Raw genomic sequence first — 8,589 nt, forward strand, 5'->3', positions numbered from 1 at the left:
CTATATAGTCATACATGCTTGCGATAAGAACTAGCATGACATCTTTTGTCCTATCCTCCCGTGGTAGCGGGGTCCTATTGGAAACTAAGGGATATTAAGGCCTTCTTTTAATAGAGAACCAGAACAAAGCATTAACACATGGTGAATACATGAACTCCTCAAACTACGACAATCATCAGAAAGAATCCCAATTATTTTCATCTTGGGGTATGTAGATCAAGACACGTAATAGGTAACTACAACTTGCAATATAGGATACAAATCACTCTTATATTCATGAAAACATAATAGGTTCAGATCTGAAATCATCGCACTCGAGCCATAGTGACAAGAATTAAGCATAGCAAAGTCATAGTAACATCAATCTCGGAACATATTGGATACTAGGCATCAAGCCCTATCAAACTCAACTCGATTACATGATCTATCTCATCCAGTCCCCTACAACGGAATTACTCACTCCCGGTGGTGATCATCATAGCAATGTTCACGAAGAAGGGTTGGTGATGATAACGATAGCAAATCCCCCTCTCCGCAGCCCCAAACAAACTCCAGATCAGCCCTCCGGAGGAAGAACATGAGGTGGTGGCGGCTTCGTCTCGTGAAACATGATGAAACTTATCTTTGATTTTTTCTTCAAAGATGTGATTTTATAGGACTAGAATTAGGGTCAGAGGAGCCATGTGGGCCCCACACGCCATCAGGGCATGATCTGGTGGGGCATGTTGGCTTGTGGCCCCCTGACAGCGTTTCTCCGGTAGGTCTTTGCTCCATAAATCCTTATAAATCCGAGAAACAATTCACAAAAAGTTTTGTATAATTCCAAGAACTTCTATTTCTTCACAAAAGTAACACCAAGGTAGTTGTGTTGAAAACAACGTCGGTCCGGGTAGGTTTTATTCAAATCATGCAAATTAGAGGTCGAAACCAGAGCAAAAATGTTTGGAAAAGTATATACATTTGAGACGTATCAGATACTTACTCCAATGCATCTATGGCGGAAAAAGGTTTGCCTTGCTTACCCTAGTATGGCATTCTCCATGCATGTTTGCGGACCTATCCAAGAGTGCAGCACAAGCATCAATGTTTTATGTTTCCGAGGGAGCAGATGCCAAGCTGACGCTATTTTGGGAGCAGTTCCAATCCCCTCCCTTTCTCTGATCAGCTGAGACAACTAATGGGGTTGCATCGGATTGCGGAGCCAACCATGAATGATCTCTGTACCAGGCTATGGCATGTAGAGCCGTGTCGAGATTCTTCTTTAGCCTAGTACAGAAACTTATCGTTGTTGTGCCCCATACTAATGTTGTGAAGTGCTCTATTTGTATTGTGGGAGCTCGGATGGCATTCGTGAGGACCATGATGCACTGGCCGAAGCTGAAACCCATCGAGATGGCCACCACAACTCCGCCGCTTGGAAAGTAGCACACGCCCCTCGAGTTATATTTCCCCAATGTAATGGAGGGTGCATGGGCAATCGAAACCCAATTTTCCAAATATGTACTCTTTGAATGAAAGTACTATCTTGTAGAATCTTTGTGCAATATATTGTTTTCTATTTTTCATGTTTTACCATGTCCTTGTTTTAATTTTGACTCATGTGCGGTCGTTTGAACTTTGAAAGTTTCCAGTCATCATCTTCAGCCCCCTGATGGATGCTATCATGGGTGTTTTCGACTTTCGCACTATTACCCTTAGCGAACGTCTTGGTGCCCGGAGGCGGTAGTGCGAAAGGAAACAAGGCAATGAGCCTATGTGGCTTTATTGCTTTCACTTGACCAGAGGAGCTTGACCACGGAGACTAGTTATGGGCCCCCTTGTAGTTTATGATGTTCAGACATATAGAGGTTAAAAACCATTATTATTTGGTTTGTATAACATCAAACCCTCCACATAACACGGTGAACCTCCACTGGTTCTTAGTTTAATACTTGCCAGTGGATCACATATCAGCTCTCGCTTATTATGATAGTCAGTTTTCGGCTGTCTCCATTGAGGTACTTGAGCAAACGAGCTAGCAATACAATCACAGTGGTTCTCCCTTTACCCTTTTAGACAAACAAGTGGAACATAAAGGTAAGCACACGAGCCGGGCAACTGAATTATTGACCCAAGATGTAATTCGGAATCGATGCATATAGTGCAATATCCAAGACGCCAAACACACATGATAAAAGATGGTGTCAGAATGATGCTTAGGACGAGCATAATATCCAAGCCCCTGGTTTATTAGCCAACCGCATTGGAAGTATGTATTGAACATGCTTGCTGTTGTGGAAGAGAGGAAAAGAGGTAAAGAAAGTTGTATGATATAAATGATAACCACGGGATCGTAAAGAGTGGTCTTTATTTCTGATGAACTCCTACATTAGGATTTGTTCAAGCAACTTTTATGGATACTATAAAAAATAAATTTATAGAAGAAACATTCACACAGGGTCTCTTATGGATGGCTTGATGTCCTTCATGGCGCCCTGCTACATGTCTGCACCTTTGCTCTCCATGAAGTACTCCTTTATGGGACGGAATAATGGGTGAACAAACATTTGATAGAGATGGTCTTGAGAGGTCGTCGATGTGTGTTTAGCTTGACGCTGAGTAGGTCCTTAATGATACCTGAATTTGTCCGAAGACGTGTAGTGACCATAGTTGGGTCTGGCCGAATACTTGGTCCCATGTATTCATTCCCCATAGCTGCCCATAGTATTTTAAGCGTGAAATTTTGCCTTCGGGTCACATATTTTACGGCTAGAAAAGTGTTGTTTTGGGGAGCGTATCCCTATTTATTTTGAGCATGGTAAGGATCCGAGAACTATGGCGGGACTCGGGCTCGTTTGTTTCCCCTCGTTCCTTAACGGTGAGCTGGGACTTTGGAGTCGTATTGGCGTCTTGTACTTCGCCTACCAAAGCCACAGTATGTTCTTCAGTTTTGAGGGATCTCTCAGTGTTACCATTGGTAGTAATGACACCCTTGGATCCTGACATCTTCATCTTCAGGTATGCATAATGAAGAACGTAGTTAATGCGATCAAACTTTGTACGGGCGAGGAGTGCATGATAGCCGCTGCGAAAAGGGACAATGTTGAAGATCAAGTCTTTGTTGCGATATAAACAGAACAGTCTATAGAAATTAATTCAAAACATGTACCCCTGTAACTCAAAAAAATCTTAAAATTTATAAAATCATAAAGAATTTTCATGAGAGCACTATGTAAGTTTTCTAGAAACTTTCTATGTTCTTGTAAAATATGATAATTCACATACTACACCGAAAGTTTGTGTTTTTGTACAACACACGTCACACATGCAATTCAAGCATTCTAAAGGCAATTCTTGGAACTTTTATTGAAAAAAAAGATTATAAATAACATCTAACAGAGAACAACAAAATAAAATGATACTCTAAGTAAAACACATATCATGTGATGAATAAAAATATAGCTCCAAGTAAGATATAACGATAATGTTGGAGACGTAAGAGGGGATGCCTTCCGGCGCATCCCCAAGCTTGTATGCTTGAGTCTTCCTTGGATATTACCTTGGGCGTACCTTGGGCTCCCCAATCTTAGGTTCATTCTGCTCCTTATTCACCTTATGTCGTCATCTTAGCCAAAACTTGAAAACTTCAACCACACAAAACTTAATGGAACTTCGTGAGATGGGTTAGTATAATAAAGATAGATCATTCACTTATGTACTATCATGACAAGATTCGTAATTGTTCTCAAATAATTCCTACTATACTATATCACTCCCATAATTTATATCACCAAATATAAGCTATGGAAAAATTAAAATAAGCAAACTATGCATGCAAAACAGAATCTGTCAAAAATAGAACAGTCTATGAATATCTGAATGGACACCATACTTCCCTGACTGTAAAAATTATAAAATATTAGGAAAACGCATATAATTTGCATGGAAATTTTGTGTAAAAATTTCAATTTTTTTGAATCTCTAGTATAATCACATAATTCATATACTCGACGCAGAAGTTCCTATTTTTGCAGAGAATCAAACAAACAATTATCCACACTATCCCAAAGACTTTAGTTGCCACTTTATTGAAATAAAAGCTATAAAACATGATTACTAAAGTATCTTAATCATGTGAACACACAAAAACAAAAGCTAAAAGTGTTCGGTTGTCTCCCAACAAGCGCTTTTCTTTAATGCCTTTTGGCTAGGCATGATGATTTCAATGATGCTCGTATAAAAGGTAGTAACTCAGGCATGCAAGAGAGCATCATGAATCACATGACAAGAATATTTAATTCTAAACCACTTCCTATGCATAGGGATTTCGCAATAAAACAATTTATGGGAGCAAGAATCAGCTAGCATAGGAAGGCAAAACAAGCATATCTTCAAAATTTTGAACACACAGGGAGGAAACTTTATACTATTGCAACTCCTACAAGCATAAGTTCCCCCCTCATAACAATTTTCAGTAGCATCATGAATGGATTCAACAATATAACTATCACATAAATCATTATTTTCATGATTCACAAGCATATATTTTTTATTAATACCCACACGAGAAAAATTCTTATCATTCATAGTAGTGGAAGAAAACTCAAGAAAATAACTATCATGAGATACTTGATTGATATAATCCATGTGAAAATTAAAATCACGATGACAAGTTTCGTGGTTATCCGTATTCTTTATAGCATAAATATTATCACAATAATCATCATAGATAGGAGGCATGGTTTCATCCTAATAAATTTTCTCATCAAAACTCGGGGGACTAAAAATAGCGTCTTCATCAAACATAGCAACCCCAAGCTTGTGGCTTTGCATATCATTAGCATCATGGATATTTAGAGAATCCGTACCAACAATATTGCTATCATGCTCATCATCCAAGGATTTCACATTAAGCATTTTCATAAATTCTTCATCTAGTAACTGAGCACAATTTTCTGAACCATCATTTTCACGGAAGACACTATAGAGACGAAGCAAATGAGGCAATCTAAATTCCATATTTTTTAGTTTTCTTTTATAAAACCAAATTAGTGAAAAAATAGAAAAAAAAGAGTTAATTGCAAGATCTAAAGATATACCTTCAAGAACTCACCTCCCCGGCAACGACGCAAGAAAAGAGCTTGATGTCTACTACACAGCTTTATTCTTGTAGACTATGTTGGGCCTCCAAACGTAGAGTTTTGTAGGACAGTAGCAATTTTCCCTTGAGTGGATGACCTAAGGTTTATCAATCCATGGGAGGTGTAAGATGAAGATGGTCTCTCTCAAACAACCCTGCAATCAAATACAAGAAATCTCTTGTCTCCCCAACACACCCAATACAATGGCAAATTGTATACGTGCACAAGTTACATATAGGTTTTTTTAATCTGAAAAATATAAAAACATCAATGTATCAAGTGTAAAATAGCAAGCAAAAAATTGTATAAATGCTTGGTAATAAGGCCGAGGGTTCATACTTTCACTAGTGCAATCACTCAACAATGCTAACATAATAGAATCATATGATCATCCCTGAGCGGGCAACAAAGAATCACTCGAAAGTTCCTATCTAGCAGAGAAAAATAAGATGAAATTGATATAGGTAGTAGAACCATCTCAAAGTTATTATTTCTGATCAATCTTTTGAGCTATTCCTATATGTTTCACAAACATACCTAGAGTTCGTACTAAAATAACACCCATGATACATATCAATCAACCCTAATGTCACCTAGACACTCCATGTCACCTCAAGTATCCGTGGGTAAATTATGTGACATGCATCAAACAATTTAAGATCTATCATACTCAATTCAACACAAAGAACTCCAAGGAGCACCCCAAGATTTCTATCGGAGAACATAGTATGAAATCATGCAATCAACCCCTATGCATAGATCCCCAAGGTCACCGAAATCTGCAAGTTGATGCCATAACATATATCAAGTGAATCACTTGAATACCCCAATGCCACTACGGGTATCCACATGCAATACATACATAAAGTGTTCCCAAACAAAAATATTCAATCCAACATAACAATATCTTAAAGGGAAAGATTCAATTCATCACAACAAGGTTGCAAGGGAATAACATCATATGATCCAACTAGATTAACAAGGCCCATGATACATCAAGATCGTGTCATCTCAAGAACATGAGAGAAAGATATTGAACACATAGCTACTCGTACATAACCTCAACCCTGAGGGTGAATTACTCCCTCCTCATCATGGCCTCCACCAGGATAACGAAGATGACCACCGAAGATGATTTCCCCTCTCCGATAGGGTACTGGAAAGGCTCCAGATGGGTTTTTCATCGATACAGAGAGTTGCGGGGCGGAATGGAAGTTTTCTCTTTATTTCTGGGGTTTTTGATCTGATATAGAGAGGCGATTTCCTATGCATGGTGGTAGCTACACACCCTTTGGTATAAGTGTCGTTTTTGATATACGAGGTGTCGGGTTTCAATCACATTGACACAAGTGCATTTGTTTTGTATATGAATGACCTTTTCTCACTTTTATTAGTCTTTTTTGTTACCTTTTTGATACAAGTGTCTTCTCGTTGTGTAGAAGGGGCGTTTCTCACTTCTCTCGGTCTATTTCCTTGCCTTTTTGGTATAATTGCATGTTTGCTTGCCCGGCTGGTCCAAAAACATGATATTTTCACTATAGAGTAATTTTTCATATTTCAAAATAATTTATCAAATTAATTAGAGATAAAAATTGGGGCCATGTGTGGCTACCACCATGGGTAGCAAATTTTCTTTGTCTGATATATATAGGATTTTTAGCGTTGGAATTACGCCAAAAGGAGACACGTGGGCCCCACAAGCCATCACGGCACGACCCAGGGGGGCTCCCTATTGTTTTGTGGCCCACAGGTGGCTCCCCTCCGGTGGTTCTTCTCTCCAATATTGCTTATTTCCTCTAGAAAAAAATATAAAAATGTTTCGGGCGATTCCGAGAACTTCCATCTTCTGCACAAAAACAACACCATGGTAATTTTACTAAAAACAACATTAGTTCGGGTTAGTTCTAAATAAATCATATAAAGTGCATCATAGCTATATAATTTTTTTGTAAACATAGGCAAACATGGTATGAATACTTCATAAATTATCAATATGTTGGAGACGTATCACGCCATCGAACCCCCGTGCCGAATACTGGTCGGGTGATCCGTGTGGTCAAAACTGATCAGACATGCCGACCATGGCTTATACTTCGGAGCTACTCGCTCTATGGCGTATACGTCCTAAAGTGATATTTTCCTCTCCTTTTTAGTATGTGTGTGTGACATAGTTCATGTTGACGGTTTTCAACTCAAGAGGAAATTGCTTTTGGCCTCCATTGTTCGGCCTGCGATGTTCTTCGTCGCCCTCACTACGGGGACTCTTGTCGTGGTCCTCGGCTATATTTTGTTCTCCCTATTTGACTACCCAATAGTTACTGTTGTTGTGAGTAGCAGGCTTATTTGGAGTGTCGTGGATGTGGCATGGCCTGTCGAGTATTTTTGTCTAGTGCGGTCGGTATATCCCGATTCCCCTTAGAGGGTTTCTTCCGCGGTCCGAACCTGGTGTTACTAAATCCGGCATTGACTATCGTGTCTTCAGTTTCACCACCGTTGTGCCGATGCTTGTTCTTATTGTGTTGTGGCTTCCTATTTCCATCCCAAACTTTGGACGTGCTGGGGTTTGTGGGAGGGTTGTTTCGACGGGCTAGCCAGTTGTCTTCGCCCGTGCAAAACCGGTTCATTAGTGACGTAAGGGCTTCCATTTTTCTTGGCCTGTCTTGCCCGAGTGTGTAGGCTAGCAATTCATCCCGGATGTTGCTTCTGAAGGAGGCTAATGCCTCAGCATCTGAACAGTCGATGATTTGATTTTTATTTGTTAGGAATCGATTCCAAAACTTTCAGGATGGCTCACCAAATTGTTGGATGATTTGGCCCAGGTCATCGGAGCGTGGCGACCATACATATGTGCCTTGAAAGTTAGCTCGGAAAGCATCTTCGAGCTATTACCAACTCCCAATGGAGTTTTCAGGGGGGGGGGGCTATTTAGCCAATGCCATGCTGGTTCCTTGAGCTTTATGGTAAATATTTTATTGCATGTAGGTCATCACCTCGGGCATATGACTGTGGAGAAGAAAATCTTCGATCCACATGGCTGGGTCTGTTGTCCTGTCATATTACTCTATGTTGACGGGTTTAAACCCTTCATGGAACTGATGCTGCATAATCTCATGTATGAATCACATTGGGTGAGCGGCGCCTCTGACCCGAGCCACATCATGCCGGAGGTCGTTTGAATTCCTGTTCCGAGGTGGCTCCCTAACTCTATCATTGTGATCAAATCGAGCTTGGTACCCATCCCGTCTAGAAGGAGTACGTCATGTGGACCCATAGATGTATCTTGTCTGTCCTCGAATTGCGTTCAAGCTGCGCCGTAGGTCAGATGGGTCTCCTGGCTATGCTGGCTCCTTCCCTCTTCTGTGAGGGTGTTCGGGTTGTTCACCGGCTTCTCCACTCATCATGTCCTGACCTTTTCCCTGAAAGAACTATGTGGCGCTTTGGCTGATCGTATGATGTACTCGCTTCCTTA

The sequence above is a fragment of the Hordeum vulgare genome, chromosome 6H, assembly GCF_904849725.1.
Source record: "Hordeum vulgare subsp. vulgare chromosome 6H, MorexV3_pseudomolecules_assembly, whole genome shotgun sequence".
Taxonomy (NCBI): Eukaryota; Viridiplantae; Streptophyta; class Magnoliopsida; order Poales; family Poaceae; genus Hordeum; species Hordeum vulgare.